The sequence below is a fragment of the Peromyscus eremicus genome, chromosome 1 (assembly GCF_949786415.1).
Source record: "Peromyscus eremicus chromosome 1, PerEre_H2_v1, whole genome shotgun sequence".
NCBI lineage: Eukaryota > Metazoa > Chordata > Mammalia > Rodentia > Cricetidae > Peromyscus > Peromyscus eremicus.
In genome coordinates, this window is record NC_081416.1 from 152858918 (window position 1) to 152876897 (window position 17980).

At 47.1% G+C, this 17980-nt stretch overlaps 1 long non-coding RNA gene across 1 annotated transcript in view; it reads left to right on the forward strand.

Moving 5' to 3' along the window:
* Positions 1-14670, forward strand: part of LOC131920447 (uncharacterized) — a 45889-nt gene extending 31219 nt beyond the window's left edge. Inside the window, exons 4-6 of the long non-coding RNA XR_009381650.1 lie at positions 11503-11694; positions 12471-12644; positions 13979-14670. This is a non-coding gene — a long non-coding RNA (uncharacterized LOC131920447). The remainder of the gene's footprint in view (positions 1-11502; positions 11695-12470; positions 12645-13978) is intronic.
* Positions 14671-17980: the final 3310 nt, after the last annotated feature.

The window sequence follows — 17980 nt, forward strand, 5'->3', positions numbered from 1 at the left end:
TCCATGTCTCATTTCCCACAGGTCCTATAGGTGCTGAAGTGGAGGCTTTACTAGCAGGTGTTGTTGTTGTTGTTGTTTTTGAGATGAGGGTCTCAAGTATTCCAGGTTGGCCTTTAACTCCTGATTATCTCGGCCCCACCTCCCAAGTGCTAGGATTATAGGAGTGTGCTGCCATGCCCAATTTAGGAGTTGGGAAATTCAGGTAGGATCTCAAGAGTGCAGCCCTGGAAACTCTGCAGCTGGAAGCTTCCATCACTACTGGTCATTACACACGTTACTAGGTGCAACCTCCTCATGGGTCCAGGTAGAAGCACTGACCCCATGCACAGGAATGTGTTCTAGTACATGCAAATGGCAAGGCCCTTCTCTCTGGACGTGTCTGATCTATAGCTGACTAGATCCTCTGGGGCTTTGTTCATGGTGCTGGACAGAGCTGGACTCATTAGGTAGATCTAGTACCTTGTGGAGGTCTCTTGGATTATTGAATTTACCCTGAGGTCAGTTTGACAAATGAGAAAACAGGCCAAGAGATGGAGAGTCACTTAGCTCAGGCCACATCAGCTTAGGGCTTGACACTCTTCCAGGAGGGAGGGGTTGAATAAAGCCTGGTGCTCATGGGGCACTCCATGGTTTCTTTCTTCACTCTTTCCCCTTCTACGACAAGATGAATCTGAGCACTGACTTTCCAGAGGCTGCACCCCATCTCCTTCCTCATGTTCCTTCTTGCTTCCCTCGCTGTCATGTGTGCCCCCTTCCTCAAACCAGCCCTCACTTTTATCCCCCATGCATGCACAGTGAGTTTCTGTGTTCCACCTTTGGGATTGTGTATCCAGAGGACACATAACACATGCACACATATGCATACATGTACATGTGTACCTTGGACACAGTGTGCAACCCTGCCTTCACTACATGTAGACCAATGCTTTGGGAGCAGACTCAGTACACAGACCTAGTCCCAAGCAAAGCCTGAGGACCTGAAGATGAGGGTCAGCAGTCTGAACACCCTGAGGCTCTGCAGAGTTCAGACCATGGTAGACACTGTATGTTCTCCTGGTCATGCTGATGTCTGTAACGCCCCATACTTCCGCATTCTTTGTGTGGTTCATGTGATATGGAGAAGGCAGATGTCCCTTGAGGACTTATGGGCCAGGCTCTCTCCACCCCTAGGTCTGGGCATTCTGAGTAAATTGAGATCTCAACTGGAGCTTCAACAGGTCCCATCCAAGAGTGCTGGGCCACCTCACCTGGATCTTACCAAGTACCTTGTGGGAGGATCGTGGGCAGGATCTGCCTTACCCTGGGACACAGTCAGGGTGGTTCCTTTCTGGGGACTGAGAGCTTCTCCAATGGGATAGCACTGAGCAGTGACTCAATGGACTCTCTAGTGACCTCTGTGAACCCAGGCTGTATTTATTGTCAGAAAGATGACTATGAAATCCCTGCCATATCGAGTCATCAGCATTATGATCGGGGAAGCAACACCTCCCAAATCTATTATTCATTAAGTGTAACCAATATATAATTTAAAACAGTGGGTTTTGTCAAATAATGTTAGGTCAGCATAATTTTCTGCCTATTACTAATATCTATAACATCTTTGCCTTAGTCAGCTCTATTTAAATATGCAATCATTTACAGCTTTTGAGAATATTTCTGTGCACTCCCAATTTCCAATATTCAACAACGACAAATTTTATGCTGACATCAATAGCAAACTATTAAAGACAGTATTTCATTATTGGTTTTTCATCCCAAAAGTTATTTACAATTATATACTGAGCACTAATATTAAAGGAAGCCATTTAAATGAGGTGCTATCTACTTTAACAGTATGTCTGTCACAGAATGAGATTGTGTTTAAAGATTTTATCAAGAAATGGTTGTTTGCTGAGGTTATGTTTTGTCCATGAAATATGCATTTCATATCTCTTTCATTTCATTAACATAATTTAATTTGTGCTTTGCATTTTGTGCATAATACATATTTGATTTACAAAACAAATATTTCCATTAGAAAATGAATTTCATGCAGGCAAAAAAGCAGAACCAAATGATGTATTGAAGGAAAATAAGAAGAAATGAAATGCATTTTCTCAGTCTATTAAAAAATCTATGGCATTGACAGAAAGTGCACTTAGTGCTACATTTAAAAAATACCACATATGTCAATGTATTAACAAATAGAATTGGAAATACAAATATTTCCCTATATCAAGCCAAGAATCTCTTTATTTTAATTGAGTTGATTTAAAAGCCCAACTACAATTTAATTTTTATTTCATGATGTGGTGCTCGGCTGATGCTGTTGAAGCTGTGTGGGGTTGGCAGTTGATGGAGGAAGATAGTTGACCTTAAAAATGGCTTTTTATTGACAATGGAGAGACATGGTTGAATAGGAAGCAAATGGGAAGCGGGCCCTTTGTGATCTGGGGAGCTGTGAGGAGCAGGGGCTGCAGGCTCCTGAGCACAGCCCTGCTTGATTGCTTCTCTGCACCCTATTCAGCCTCACAGAGGGGTGGCAGGCTGGAGGGGGTGTCCCGGGAAGATAGGACTCTGAGTCTGCATTGGCCTCGTGGGACATGGGGGCTCTGGAAGTAGGGGACACAGGGACCCACAGTTTGTGATTCCTGAGGACCTTGCTTCAGGGATTCCAGAAGATCCTCCTACCTGTTTAGCCCCCAGGAGTCTTTCTCTAACTCAGGAGCATAGTTCTGTATGTGTGTGGGGTTGGATAAGCACACCCACAAGCCAGTGTCCTTACAGCATTTTTTAAAAGATGACACATAGGGTAGAGAGTGTTGTCCATAATGAAAAGTTGCTAGAAGAGTTGTCTGTGTGGTAAATATGGGGCATGGGCTGCACTGGCCCACCAGCCTAGGACCATGTTTTCCTGGCATCTCCATATCTGGGCAGTCTCCAGCCTCAGCTGAGCTCCACAGAACCAAGGACTTTTGTTGATGAAGAGTTGTAGAGTTGAGGGCTGAGAGGAGAGGGCTGCAGAGCCTTCAACTTTAGACAGGGAAACTGAGGCCCAGGGCAAGTAAGCCTGCATTGCAGGGCTGGCTAAGCTTTTTATACTACCTATCCTGCCTTTGCTCCTATGGCTTGACCTTTAGGTCTTTCCTGGACCTCCCAATCCACTCAGACATGGACCCCACAGAACAAAGGAGTGCTGGCAGCACCCGCATGGCTCCGTGAGGAGGGAGCCTAAAACAGGCCCAGCGTCTTTAGGAGAGATTGGAGGTCTGCTCCTGGCACTGTGATTGTAGGTTTGATGAGGAGGGCTGCCCAGGGGTCCACACTAGGCATGCAGGAGGCAGTCTTGGGGTCTCAGTACAGTCATGGTATACAGCTGTACAGGGTACACACTGAACCACAGCACTCATATAGATGAACATGTAAAACACCCCCCTCTGGATACACAGACCTTGAGTTCTATGGTGTACCACCCCTGGCTCTGAGCCAGGCCTTTCAACCATAAAGTCAGTAGTACACCCTGGTTCCCATGGGTCATCATAGGCTAAGACAAGGATGTCTATGCTAGGACACACCTGCCCCCCATGGTCCCACAGTGGTCCTTACACTACACATAAGTAAGAACATCTACTCACATACACTCAGGAGACCCCTAGGGTCAGGTGCTCATTGTGCCCCTGTGACCTATGTCCCCATGGCTATTCTCCCCTTTGTCAGAAGGTAACTATTTTGAGTCTGGCCTGGACTTCCTTGCACAACCTCCTCTTTGCCTCATGGTGTCCTTGCATGCTTGAGTGGCAGGAGGGTGAAATGACCACAGGCCTCTGGTGTGCAGGTACCCAGCAGGGGTACAGGGGCTTCCCTATGTGTCTGAATGAGACCTGGGCAGGCTTGGGAGCCAGGGGTGTGCCCACAAGTTCTGGGCTGGCTGGGTCCCTTGTATAGCCTTCCCGGCTCCTCCAGTCCTTGATCCTCCACTACTCTCCACTGCCCATGCAGGAGAGAGTAAAAACTTCCTCTCCTTCATCCTGATGGTCTCAAAAGCAGTGAAGCTGGTCAGAGGGAGAGAAACAGCTGAGGAAGCAGACACTGGGAACCCCCACCACCCCCGGTGAAGGAAGGGAAAAAGGAAGCTGGTTCGAGGCACTAGCTGGGATCCCAGCTGAGCTCACAACTCAGGCCCTAACCCGTCAGGACTTTGGACCTGGCTCTTGAGAACAAGGTGTGAGGAGGGAGGAAGCTTCCTAAGGTCACGTGGTATCCCCAAGTTCGCAAGAATATGGTTGATTCAGGAGCCCCTGCCCTGTGAGGGGAAAGGAACCCACCCCTTGGTGGCCTGCTGGAGACTGCTGGAGTCACCCTGAATTCCCACTGTGGTCAGGAAACATCAGACCAAAGACAGGCTGCTCCTCAAGGACTTGGAAACTCTCACCTCCCTGGCCATTTGGGTGTCTGTGTCCCCTCAGAATGGGCATTTGGCACGGCAGAATATAAGCTGGCACACCTTCCCCGAGGCACTCAGCAGTCCGTAGCCAACAGGAGAGTCCACGGTTGTAAACAGCAGAGAGACCTTGCGGCAGGCCCCGGAAGTGTCATGGGCTCTTGCTGCTCTCTACACTCTCACACTAGCTCCCCTGGCAGCCTCTTTCCACTCTTGGAGCTATTTTAATTACTTTTTTTCGGTTACTGTTTTTGTGTTTTATTTTTTAAATGTACCATTACTAATTTATGTCAAATTTCTTACCAGAACAGTAACCTCTTAACATGGCAGTTGACAGTTCTCCTGTTCCCAGTTTTTGATTCCTGAGGACCCCCCTTTTAAAGTGTTTGGATCTGTGTTGGAGGCTCCACCCCCTCCTGGTGACTCCCTCCACATCAGCTTGTGAGCTGCCTTGCGACACTCTCTCATCCCCACATGTCCTATAAGCTGGCTCCTCACCTCCCTTGGTTTACGCCATCATCTTCATGGTGCACACCCTCCAGCAGCCTTCTGAGAATAGAACCCTGGAAAACTATTTTGACACTTTCCACGCCTCAAGTGTCCACTCTTCTTCCTCACCTGTTACATGGTTGAACCTGAAATTCTAGGGTGAGATCATTTTTCTCTTCCAATGTCTTCTGGGTCCCAGGGTGGCTTTTGAGAAACCTTTCCACTGGGAGAGGCGTTAAAAAGATAAAACAGATGTGGACTGTTTTATTCTCTGAAAGCTTTCAGATCCCCTCTTATTCCCTTTCTTCAAATCTCACAACGATGGGCTCTTTCAGTCCAGGTACTCAGGTCCTTCAGTCCTAGGGTGTCTTCTTGAATTACTTCCTTAAAGTGTTTTCTGGAGGTTTTTCTCAGCTACATATTTCTAGAAATATTATTTCTGACCATCCTGCTGACCCTCCACATCTATCTTATTGATTCTTTCTATTATTCCTGTTTTCTGTCTGCCTCCTGAAGTAGTTCCTTAACTTACAGTGAGGATTAAGCCTCAGTGTGCCCATTCTGAGGGAACACATACACCCAAAGCACAGCGCCATCTGTTAAACCCATGTCAAGATCCCTCCTCCTCATCAGCGCCCTTCCCCACTGTCAGCACAGTAAGTCAGAGCACAATGCTGGTGGCTCCGTTCCCACACAGGCCCCAGGGTCCTCCAGTGAGGAAGCTGGCTGGCCCTGACAGTGTTGCTAGGTTCTGTGGAGGCGTCTGTCTAGATCTGCTGTGGGCTGAGGTGGCACGTCTTCCTTTCTATAAATGACACTAGGACCCAGCACTAAGGGGCCCATGGGCTAGCCGCCCCTCAGCATGATTGTTCCTTCCTCCTCACACTTGGTCATCCAGGGTGCAAGTCTAGAGGCCAGGATCCCAGACTCCTAAGCTTTCAGGACAGGCTGGGAGTTGTTGGTGAGATGACAAGATGGAATGGTGGGGGCCATTGTACCAGACTGTTCATGCTCCCTCGAAGGATGCACATTTGAGCTGAGAGTGGTGGTACAACCCTGTAATCTTGGAACTAGGGAAGCTGAAGCAGGAAGATTGCAAGTTTGAGGCTTATTTAGGCTACATTGTCATGCTATCTCAAACAAAACAAAACAAAACATCAACAACAAAAGGCATACATGTGAGAATTCTGGAACTGCCAAGCAAGCCTAGAGACAGCCATGCCTGCCAGCAGTATGCTTTGGAAATAGAACGTAGTAACAGAAAATGTAAGAATCATGAGGTTGGCAGCTTAGGAGATGGGTCTGGGACTGGAGAGATGGGAGAGATGGTTCAGCGGGTAAGTGTTTGCTGCAAAAGCTTGAAGACTCAAGTTTGGATCCCAGCACCCAAGCAAAATAGGTGGGTGTGGCCATGTGGGCACCCCTATAATCCCAGCACTGTGAGCAGTGGAGATGGGAGGATTTCTTGAGCTCGATGACCAACAGTCTAGCTCCAGGTTCAGAGAGAGACCCTGTCTCAAGAGGTGGGGCTAGAGAGATCACTCAGTGGTTAAGAACACTGGTTGCTCTTGCAGAGGACCTGAGTTCCCAGTACACACATGGCTGCTCACAACTACCTGCAATTCTAGTTCTAGGCGATCTCTTCTGGCCTTCCCAGGCACTGCATGCACATGGTACACAAACATACACATAACATAAAACAAAAGACACTTCCTTTGGGAAGGTACTTTGTAAGTTAGTTTGGTAGCAGTGGCATGCATGTAGTAGGACAGGGAGCCCACAGGTTTCCATGGGAAGGAATTGGAGAGGAGGGACCACAGGGCTGTGGTGTCTCAGGTAGCTCAAGACATGAAGCCGTTCCTAGTTGTGGAGTAGTGGGCTCTGAGGCTTAGAAAGGACTGGTTCAGGGCCAGAGGGAGGAAGGATGGGCTCTGGAAAGTGAGTTTCTTTTGAACAAAGTATTTGCTCTTTAGGAATTGCCTGCCCTTCTGGGTCAGCAAGACCCTAGAAGTCAAAGCATCTGAAATAGAGCAAATAAAAGACATAAATAGCAGAGGAGCCTGCTCTGATTCCCAGGGAGGAACCTCTGTTGGGCAGGTGCCAGACTGGCAGCATGTTAACTTGGCTCCTTTGGGGCCAGTGAAGGGAAGCTAGGCTGTCACAAGTGTCTAGGCTGGATGAGGAGTCGGGTTCTACTGGGCAAGTTACATGGGGACTCAAGAGGAGACAAGTTGCCTTGGGAGCATTGGGCTTGCTGGGGAGAGGGCTGTGAGCTGGTTGGATTAGAAGCAGGGTTCTGAGGCAAGTGGCACCCTAATGATAGGTGCACCTTGGGAGGGAGGGTTGCCATCAAGAGCCATGTGCTGAGGACACTCTGACCATTCAACAACAGAGGCCTGTGGCTAGAGCTGTTTGCTCTCTGCTGCCCCACACCTTCCTTGCCCCACTTTTTAATCTGAGAATGTCAACTAGACCCCTGTTACATGTTTGGTGTGAGAATGAATGCATGTGTGTATAACACGTTCATGTGTGTATACTTGCCTGTGGAGGCCAGAGATTATCCTCAGGGCCTGGCTTTCAGGAGCTATCAACCTTGTTTTTTGAGACAGTATCTCTCATTGGACTGGCACTCCCCTATTAGGCTAGGCTATCTGCTGTTGAGCCTCCACCTGGGGTTACGAACACAGGTCACCATGCCCGGCTTTTTCATGGGTTCTGGCAATTGAACTCAGGTTGTCATTCTTTTACAGCAAGCCCTTTGCTGACTGAGTCATCTTTGCAGTCCTAGGCTTTGTATGTTCATTGACCTCTTAGAAGTACCCAGCCAACCCTCACAGAGAGTGTCTCAATAGATTCACATCCCAGGTCTTAGGGCATCATTGGTGATGGGGTCCCACAGATGGAGGATCTGGACCCCTAGCTATGCTCTTCCAGAAAGAAGGTGGCACAGCTGGAGAACCACCCCTATGATTACCCGAAATTAGCAGGTCAAGGAGCCAGCATGAGACATTGCCCAGAGGAGGGGCTTCCCTCAAGTGCTGCCTGATGGCGGGAAAATAAAAGCCATGATTTAAAGGCAGCCTGCACTCAACCGGCATTCTTAGGCAGAGACGCTCAGCTAATGAAGCTCACGCAGATTCATGGCCATGTGTGAAGTCAACGGAGTCCTCACTCTGCCGAGACGAGCAGCATAAATCTTTGTTTTTAATGTCTAATGATATGTAAAATATTTAAATTTGCAACTCAGAATTATTAAGCTGCCAAGGTTTTTTTTTTTGCCTATTAAAGTGTATTCTTGCCTGAGAATTTATGGGGTACCCCATGGCCACCATCAACCCCCGTGAGGGGACAGGAGGTATAGATTTGTGGTCTCCTACTGTAAAAAACTTCAGGATCGTCTGACCCTGTAAACTGAAAATTCATGTCTCTCGCCCGGGGACAAATGCATTCTTTGTAAAGGCGGCCCATGGCCAGCCTTGGGCTCATGTTAGTTTATTGTCACTTGGTTGATAACGTTTAATGGAAAAGATACAAGAGTGCCAAAGAATTTTAATTATTTTTGTGATAAAGTTATATGTTCGGCCTTGAAAAAGTGGAGATAATGCAGGGACTCATTATTATTCTCAGTGTGTTTAAACAGACGACACAGAATGCAAACAAAAGCAGATGAAATTTGAAAAGTATTATCAATATTGCAGATAGCAGATGCCCTTTCGAATCAGAACAAGCGTATCTTCTATAGCAACTTTATGGTTGAGTAGTTCATTCATTTCTATTAGAAGGTTGTACGCTTCTAAAATATGTAGATGGTATCTAGAAAAACCAACCAAGCAGACGGGTCATTCTGCTTGTTTTCCTAAATTTATTATTTCACTTTTGCAGGGCCGATCTGAGGGGCATTAACATGGGAGTGTGGTCTTATTGTGTCAAATGCTGTCTCGTCCATGACCTTTGGTGCAGGCTTTTGAGCCAGCACTGGGAGGAACTGGAGCGAGGTGTCTGGCCTGCAGCAGGGACAGAGCCTTCTTTTGCCTTGATGTGGTCTGTGTTTGTGCGGCTTCCAGTCAAGGGGCTATCAGTGAATGATGAGTAGTCTCTGGACTTGCTTTGGTCTCCAATGAGGGAAAGTGAAATTCAGAAGCAAATTGTAAGTGTCGCTTGCCTCCCACTCCACTGTGGGGCCACCTCCCCAGACTCAGGTGTTGACCAATGATTAGGGCTTTGTCTTAGTTTTGGAAAGGGATCTGGGCCAGGGACATGGTTCAGGGTCTCTATCCCAGGCTGGCCTCTAACTCCCTGTGTAGCTGAGGATGGCCTTGATCTGATTCTCTTGCCTCTACTCAGAATATTAGGATAACAGACATGTGCCACCATATATGGTTTATGCAATGCTGGGATGGAACCCAAGGAGTTATGCATACTAGGCATGCACTCTACCAACTGAGCCATATCCCTGTCCCATTAAGGATTTTTAGAGCCTTTCACATGTTAGGCAAACACTCTGCCACCAAGGTATATTCCCAATACTTAAAAAGAATATAGTTTTATTAGTGTACATCCATTTGTATATAGCAATGGGTTTCATAATAATTTTTTTTTTTGGTTTTTTGAATCAGGATTTCTCTGTATAGTTTTGGTGACTGTCTTGGATCTTGCTCTGTAGACCAGGCTGGCCTTGAACTCACAGAGATCCTCCTGGCTCTGCCTCCTGAGTGCTGGGATTAAAGGCATGCACCACCACCGCCCGGCTTCATAATAATTTTTTAATTCAAGTATGTCATGTGTTTTGACCACATTTATCCTCCCCCACCACCATTCTCTCCCTCCACTTTACCCCTTCCTCTTCCCAAATATCCCTATTCTACTTTCATGTCATACAGATGTGTTGTTCATGTATCTACCTTCTTCCTGGGTTGTAATTCTCACTGGACTTTTATCAACTGTTTTGTGACTTGAGGGGGCAGTGCCTTTGGGGCCTGGGAAGTTCCCTTTATCATCCTGTTTTTACTTTCTGAGTAATGGATCAATTCTGATCTCATTTTCTTTCTGTGAGGTGGCTTAGAGCCCCAGCATGGCAGCCAGACCGAGTCCTGGACATGTGACCTCACCTTGGGAGATTCCAGGCTTGGTAGTAATATGGCTTCAAGACACTGTTGGTGTCTGATGTGTGAGGCTCTTGGCATCCATGGTGTCTTGCCCTTAGTAAGTGCTCAGGAAACATGAGCTGTTGCTATCATTTGCACAGATGTTGGTTTCTCTCACCCTTGGTTGCCCGGCTACACAGAAATTAAGTGAGCTGACCCTATCTCACTCTGTGGCTCCTTCTTGGCTTAGAATTTCTTTGAGATGGACCTAGGAAAGTAAGATCAATGGCTAGGTCTTAGAGGACTGGACAAGCTGAGACCCCTAAAGGTGAAAGAGCCCTGTCTCCTGGGACACCTGGAGCTGGAAGACGAGGGTCACAAGGAGACTGAGTCCAAACTCTGACCTCAGATGGCTTTGAACACAGGGTGATATGAACTGTTGCTATCAGAATTTGAAATTTGTCAACAAGGGACTCTGTGTGTGTGTGTGTGTGTGTGTGTGTGTGTTGCATGTATGTGTTTGTGAGGCTGTATGGGGTTATGTTTGCCTGTGTGTACATATTTGGAGGCTAGAGTTTGACACCGGATGTCTTGCTCAACCACTCTCTGCCTTAATTTTTTGCGCTAGGATTGCTGAAAGAATTTGGAGCTTGTCAGTTTGGTTAGACTGGCTGGCTGGCCACTGAGCTCCGTAGATCTGCCCACAGTCCCTACCCCAGCACTAGGATTACAGGCACATGCCACCATGCACAGCTTTTATGTGGGTACTAGGGATCTTGTCTCAAAACAAAACAAAGAATAAACAAACAAAAACCCCTATGTGTTTGGAAGCTAAATAGCATGTTTGAAAGAGAAATAATAAATTAGGAAAATCTAGAATGAAGTAATTTGGTGTATGCTGTGGTGGTATTGTGTTCCCCAAAATATTGTGTACCTTAATAAACTTATCTGGGATCAGAGAACAGAAAAGCCACAAGATACTCAGGCTAGAAAATGTTAGCACACGCCTTTAATCCTAGCATTCCAGAGACAGAAATCCCTCTGGATCTCTGTGAGTTCAAGGCCGCATTGGAAACAGCCAGGCATGGTGACTCACGTCTTTAATCCCAGAAAGCAGCCTTTAATCCGAGGGAGTGGTGATAGAAAGCAGAAAGGTTTATAAGGCGTTGAGGACCAGAAACTAGCAGCATTTGGCTGGTTAAGCATTTGGCTAGTTAAGCTTCAGGCTTTTGAGCAGCAGTTCAGCTGAGAGCCATTGGGATGAGGACACAGAAGCTTCCAGTCTGAGGAAACAAGACAAGCTGAGGAATTGGCAAGGTGAGATAGCTGTGGCTTGTTCTGGTACTCTGACCTTCCAGCATTTACCCCAATAATTGGCCTCGGGTTTGATTTTATTAATAAGAACTTTTAAGATTCATGCTACAGTATGCTACAGATATTCAAATATGTGGAACATAGAGCAATTCAATTCAGTAGAGGGAAATGCATGCCTTTGCATGTTTCTATCAGCAACCAGGGAAGGTGGACAACACTGAGCCAAGTGTTTGACTCTAAACATTGGAAAGAGTCACAGAACAAATCCAATGGAGCAAGATGAAGAGAAGAATGAGGATAAGGGAGAGAGGACACATACAACAGAGAAGACTGGCTGAGTGGCTGTGGGAGACCTAGAGACAAGAATGTGAACCTCCTCATTGATGGGTAATTTTAGATTATGTTATTTTATGTATATCAGTGTTTGCCTGCATATGTATCTGTGCACCATGTGCATGCAGTGCCCTTAGGGGCCAGTAGAGAGTGTCTGATTCCCTGGAGCTGAGTTACAGAGAGTTGGGAATCAAACCCGGGTCCTCTGGAAGAGCATTCTGTGTTCTTAACCACTGAGCCATCTCTCCAATCCCCCTTGATATATTTTTAAACTTGCTTACATGTTAAATAAAATTTTAGACATAGTGGGTTAAATAAAATACATTATAAAATTATTTACACCTGATTTTTTATGTGAACATTGAAAAATAGCTGTCTGCTTACATTCTGTGTCCATGACCAGCCTTGGCTGCAGGTCACTGGGATAGGGGCATAGTTCAAGTACAAGGATTATGTTTAAGTCCAGACCACAGTGCTATCTTGTCTTGGTTGTGCTAGATCAGTTCTCTGTGTTTCAGTCTTTCCTTCTCCAGAATAATAAAGCTTATCCTGTAAGATCTGGAGGTGAGTTCAAGTTATCTAAGTCATGTGAGACACAGCATTCTGCACTTGGTGTTAAGTACTGGCTGTCAGTTATAAAACTAGCCTAATGACAGCACACTTCCTTTCCGCTCTCCCAGCCTGCTTTTCTCACCTAGTCTGGCCTCCTGTCATTGTCACATGGTGCTGGTGTAAGATGACCACCCAGAACTTGTGCCCTCAGCTCCTGGTTACTACTTGGCTTGGCAGGCAGAGGGGCATTGTATCTAACTGATCTTTCCTTCTTCCAGGAGGTCCTGCCCCTGCTAGCTCCTCCCAGTCCCCTCTGTGAACACCCAGCCCCCTGCCAATCTCCACCTGTCCTCCCTTGATCCAGGGAGGATGTTTTCAGTCTTGAGACTCCTTCCTGCCCTAGTTCCATGTGCAGATCTCCTGAGGACTCAGAGGAGAGCTGGAGAGATCAGGTGAGATCTGGATGGAGCACTGGTAGGGTTCCACTCAAGGCCATGCCCTGTCTCAGGCAATCAGGATTTGAGGGCCTCCCTTGCAATGTCTATTGGCTTCCCATAGGAAGACTGCAGCCTGTCAGAGCTGATCATCCCTACATTCTTGGCTCTGCAACCTTCGATGTTTAGCTGGCCTTTCTAGTTCTCTCAGTTACCACTGCTAATTAACTTTTATCCAGTCACTTTGCTGACTTCCAAGAATGGTCTTCAGGAGCATTCCCCCAGAGGGAAGGGAAATCAATATCAGGTACCCATGTAGAGCACTTGGTATCTCTTAATGTGGCCTAGTATTGGTCCCACATCAGCTAAGGAGGTCCAAACAAGATATATACCTTAGTTAAGAACTCACAGTACATATTTGGAGAACCAAGGACCTCAAGCTCTGTGTTCCACTGAGGTTCACATTCCTTGAAGTCCACCTGCTTCCAAGGTCTGCCTGCCCTGAGGTCTACCGGCCCCTAGGTCCACTTCCTCCCCCAGTCTACCTCCTCTAGGGTCCACCTGGGCTTTCACTAGTGTCAGTATGGGAGGAAAATCTTGGAACGTGGCAGAGGGCGTGGAAAGAACGTGAATCTGGAAGATAGATGGAAGGAGTTTAAGTCTTGGCTTTTCCACTGCTTAGAACCAGTGAGGTGGAGGGAAGTTCTTCTCCACTTGGGTTTTAGATTCTTTCTCCAGGGTGATGTCAACATCCCTCACCTGGCCAGAGTGAGAGTGTATTGCAGATATGGTGTATTAATGTCCAACACAGAGTGGAGGCCCTATGATACAGAAGAAGGCCTGGATTCTGGGCAGCCATTCAAACACTTTGGCCTGCTTTGTTTGGTTTCTAAACTACCAGCAACTTTGAAAGGGCTCTGGTGCCAGACTTTGTAGCCTCCTCCCTCAGGTACAGCCAGGTATATACTTGTGAGCCTAGTACATGGGAGGACTTAGGGACACAAAGTACCCGTGAGCCTTGGGGGAGCCAGAACCTCATCACCAGCTGCTCTTACCCTTTCCATGAGGCTGCTCAGCTTCCCACTTCCTCTCTCTGTACATCTTCTGTCTTCTTCTTAAAATAGTTTTTTTTAGATTTATTTATTGTATTTTATGCATATGAATGTTTTGCATGCATGCAATCTGTAGACCACATACATGCCCAGTACCTGCAAAAGTCAGAAGAAGACATCAGAGACCTTATTAATGGAGTTATGGGCAGTTGCGAGCTGCCATATTGGTGCTAAGGATTGAACAAGTGCTCCTAATGCTGAACCATCTCTCCTATCCCATCCTCTGTCTTCTGTCTGCAGGTACCACCAGGATTGCTGACTGAGCCACGAGACTGCCACTGTCACCTGGCAAGTTGGCTTGGTCTTCTGGTTTCTTGGGCCTTTCTACAGCCATGAAGTAGCTATAGGCCAGAGCAGCATCTCAGGCTTCGATGGGGATTAGACAAGAGGACAACAGCTGGCCTGCTAGACTGATACCCACCTCAGCTTGCTCACCCTGTGGTGTGTCCCAAGGAGCCTCACACCAACACCAAAGAAGGTGTTAGAGATCAAAGGAGGCAGCCATTTTCATCATGGTGCCTGTGACCTTTGGTCTTCATAGAATTGATGAAGCTCAGCTCCGTGTGCATGTGGGGCATTCCAGTGAGGACTGACATGAGATGGCAATGACATCCACATCTTCAAATGGGCTGGAAGCAGGGACCAAAAAAAGTCAGAGGAAAACAGCTTATGTGCATGTACAGCTTTCTTTCTTGAATTGATGTGGCTGCCGCCATTAGACTCCAGCTCTTTCATCCTTTCAACTTGGACTCAACACCACTGACTCTCTAGGGAGATTCCAGGTTTTCAGTGCCAGACAAGGATTGCCAAGACATCCAGTTTCTTTGACTGGAGAGCTACCGGGTTCTCAGTCCCTTGGGCATGCACATAGCCATTGTTGGATTACTAGCCCTTATCCTGTAAACCAAGCCAATAAACTGTATTTTACAAGATGCATATGTATTCTAATAGTTCTGTTCCTCTAGAATATCCTGCCTATCACAGCACCTGATCCCTGACCTGTGTCTCTGGGAAAAAGTTGTTTTTGCTCTGCCTGGCTATTCCCACCCATTGTGGTTGGAAACTCTGAAGTCTGCCCATGGAGGCCAGCTGCAGGGAATTTCTGCAAGTGCCAGCAGGTTCCATGTGCTTCTATTGTGTAAGCTCTACTCACCTTTGAAAATGGAGCTTCTTAAAGCCAAACCTTAGGGGAAACATGGCCTTGACTTCTCCACCATTTATGTGCAGTGTTAACACTAAAAGGCAAATCAGTCCACAGGTCTAGGCAGATGTAATTAGAATAATTGTCCCATGTTCCCATGCCCCTCTTCTTGAAAGCTCAAAGCACTCTGAGCATTATCCAATTAATTCTAGAAATAGCTGGGTGAGAGAGGTGGGGACAGGTCTGTCATGCTCTGTTCATGGCCAGGCCACCACAGCACTGACAGGTTAAGTGACTTGCCTAAGGTCCCACAGAGCCAGGAACTGAGCCCTGTCCACCTCTCTGTGGCTCAGCAACCTCATCAAAGCCTCAACCACAGCTGCAGCTCCAAAGTGCAGGTACAAAGGCCTGGGTTTTACATGAGTGACAGAAAATTTCCTCCAGTTTCCATGTCGGTTTCCCTCTGCAGCTCAATGGTGTGATCCCACCCATGCACTATGAGCCAGCTACTGGGACTCCCTCTGTCTGGGCCTGGCTTGCTGGGAACAGTGGTGTGAAAACAGTGAAGGGGCTGATTTTTTACTGCAGCTGAGAAGTGATGGTGACTCGGACAACTAACCAAGCCAGATACACTTTATGGTTTGCAAAGTAAATTAACTATGAAGAATTACCTCATTTTTTGAGAAACAATCAACAGAGTCATAATTGTTTAAGTAGCTCTCTTGATGGTGTGGTTTTATGAGCTGGGCTCTGCTGAATTACAAACATCCTAGCCCATTTGGTGGACAAGCAGTGAGATCCTTAGATGCTTTGACCCCAAGTGCTAGGATGGAAATGACTTGGGAACCCCAGAGGACTACAGATATTGGTGGGTGAGGGTGGGGGATCCCACTGACAGCTTGTAGATGCTCCAAGGAATTCTGGGGTCATGGTCGATAAAGGGGAGAAATCCTGATGAAGGACTGTAGGAACCCTGGAGTGTGCTGGGGACAGTGTTGATGATAGAGGGCGCTGATGGTGGCTGTAGGGTCCCAGGGTGTGCTATTCCTGTTTTTTTTTTTTTTAATATTTATTTATTTATTTATTTATTTATTTATTTATTTATTATGCATACAGTGTTCTGCCTGCATCCCTGCAGGATGGAAATGGACACCAGGTTTCATTAAAAATGGTTGTGAGCCATCATGTGGTTGCTGGGAATTGAACTCAGGACCTCTGGAAGAACAGCCAGTTTCTCTTAACCTCTGAGCCATCTCTCCAGCCCGCTATTCCTGTTCTTATTCCTATTCTTCCAGCAAAGAGCAGCAGCTCCGATGGAAGACTCTCTCCACTTCAGACTAGACACAGAGGTTAGTTGGAAAGATGAGAATGCAGGACTCCCTGGAGGCTTTGGGGGATGCCTTCCACATCCAAGCCTCAGAGAAAGAGTCCTTAGGGGATATCATTGATTAACCAGAAGGTGCAAAGGGCCAGCCCTCATTAGCTATATGCAAGTGCACTCACATCTCTTGAAATATAGGTGACAGCCTCTGGACCATGGAGTGAGACAAAATGGAAGAAGCACAATGTTCCAGGCCCTTACCCTCCTAGGGTTTGCTGTCCTGGCAGAGGCCAGGGTCAGTCTTGTTCTACTGACTTGTTCTGTGAGTGTGTTAAGGTGTGAATTCCAGAAGGAGTCCAGGAGATGTGAATAGGTAATGGAGGTGGCAGTTGGTCCTGAGGAAGGCTGAGGATACAGGAAGACTCTCTGAGGAATAAGGAGCTTGAAGGAAGCTTGAAGGGCATTGCTGTGAAGGTTTGTGTACATGTATAAGCATACATGTTCATGTATGTACATGTAGGCATGTGCATTGTGAGAATGTGAACCTGTGTGTATCTGTGTATGATTGGATGAGTACATGTATGTGCACATGTGTGTATGTGTGCAAGTAGGAGAGGTGGGTGGTGTTCTAGGCATAGGGAATATAGTGAGCCAGTCCCCACCCCACTCCATGAGAAGAACGGGGAGAAAGAATGAAAAGGGGGTGAGGGTTGGGTGATATGTGAAAAGGACTTCTCAAGACCTTTTACTGTGATTTGATTCACCAAACTTCGCTCCACCCAAACTTTCCTCAAGGGGATCTGCAAAGGAGAGTATGAAAAACCGTAACAGAGACACGTGTAGGAATGTTAAACCCAGATGGTTGTGAGCCTCTGTGTTAGTTTTCTCATTGCTGTGATTAAGCGCCTGACGTGGAGCTGCTCAAGGGAAGAAGAAGGATTAGTTTAGGGTCACAGTCCTAGGGCCCTGTCCATTACGGTGAGGAAGGCACGGTGGGCTTCATGGCAGCTCGTGAGTGAGGCTGCTCACTCACATCTCAGTGTCAGCAATCAGAGGCAGAGATGAACTGGGGCTAGAGTGGGGCTGGGACATCATCAAGGTCTGTCCCTGGCCTGGTGACTCACTCTTTGCAGAGAGTTCCATGTTCTAAAGGTTCAATAGCCTCTCCAAACAATGCCATCAGCCTGATTCCAAGTGTTCAAACACATGAACCTGTGTTCCACATTCAAACCATGGCGTCTTCCTCACTACCGTGGTAGCTGAAGCTGGGTCTGGATTAGAACTCACAGGGTCCTGAGAAAAGTGGAGAAGGAACTCACCCCGAGTTGGAGTTCTTCTAGCTTGAGGCTCAGAGTCAACGAACAGCATGGGCTGGCATGGAGGAGGTGCCTACTGGCACAGGCAGCCTGCTAGTCCCTCTCAGCCTCCTGGGCACCAAGATTTGTGTTTCACCGTATCTTTGGCTGCTGAGTGGGATTCTAATGTTCATCTTGGTCCCAGCAAAGGAGAATGGGAAGGAGAGAGATGAGAAAAGAGGAGAGGAGAGCTGATGTGTGGGGCTGCTCAAGTGTCCTGTGACCCTGCCCTCTGGACTCCCCGACATGTCCCTCTAAAGGTACAGTTCATACCTTTCAGGGACTCCCAGGATGCTAATTTGCTTCTCTATTGCTGTGATTAAAATACTGACCAAAAGCAACTTGAAGAGGAAAGGGATAACATGGCTGACAGATCACACTCCATCATCCAGGGAAGCCAAGGCGGGAAACTGGAGGTAGGAATT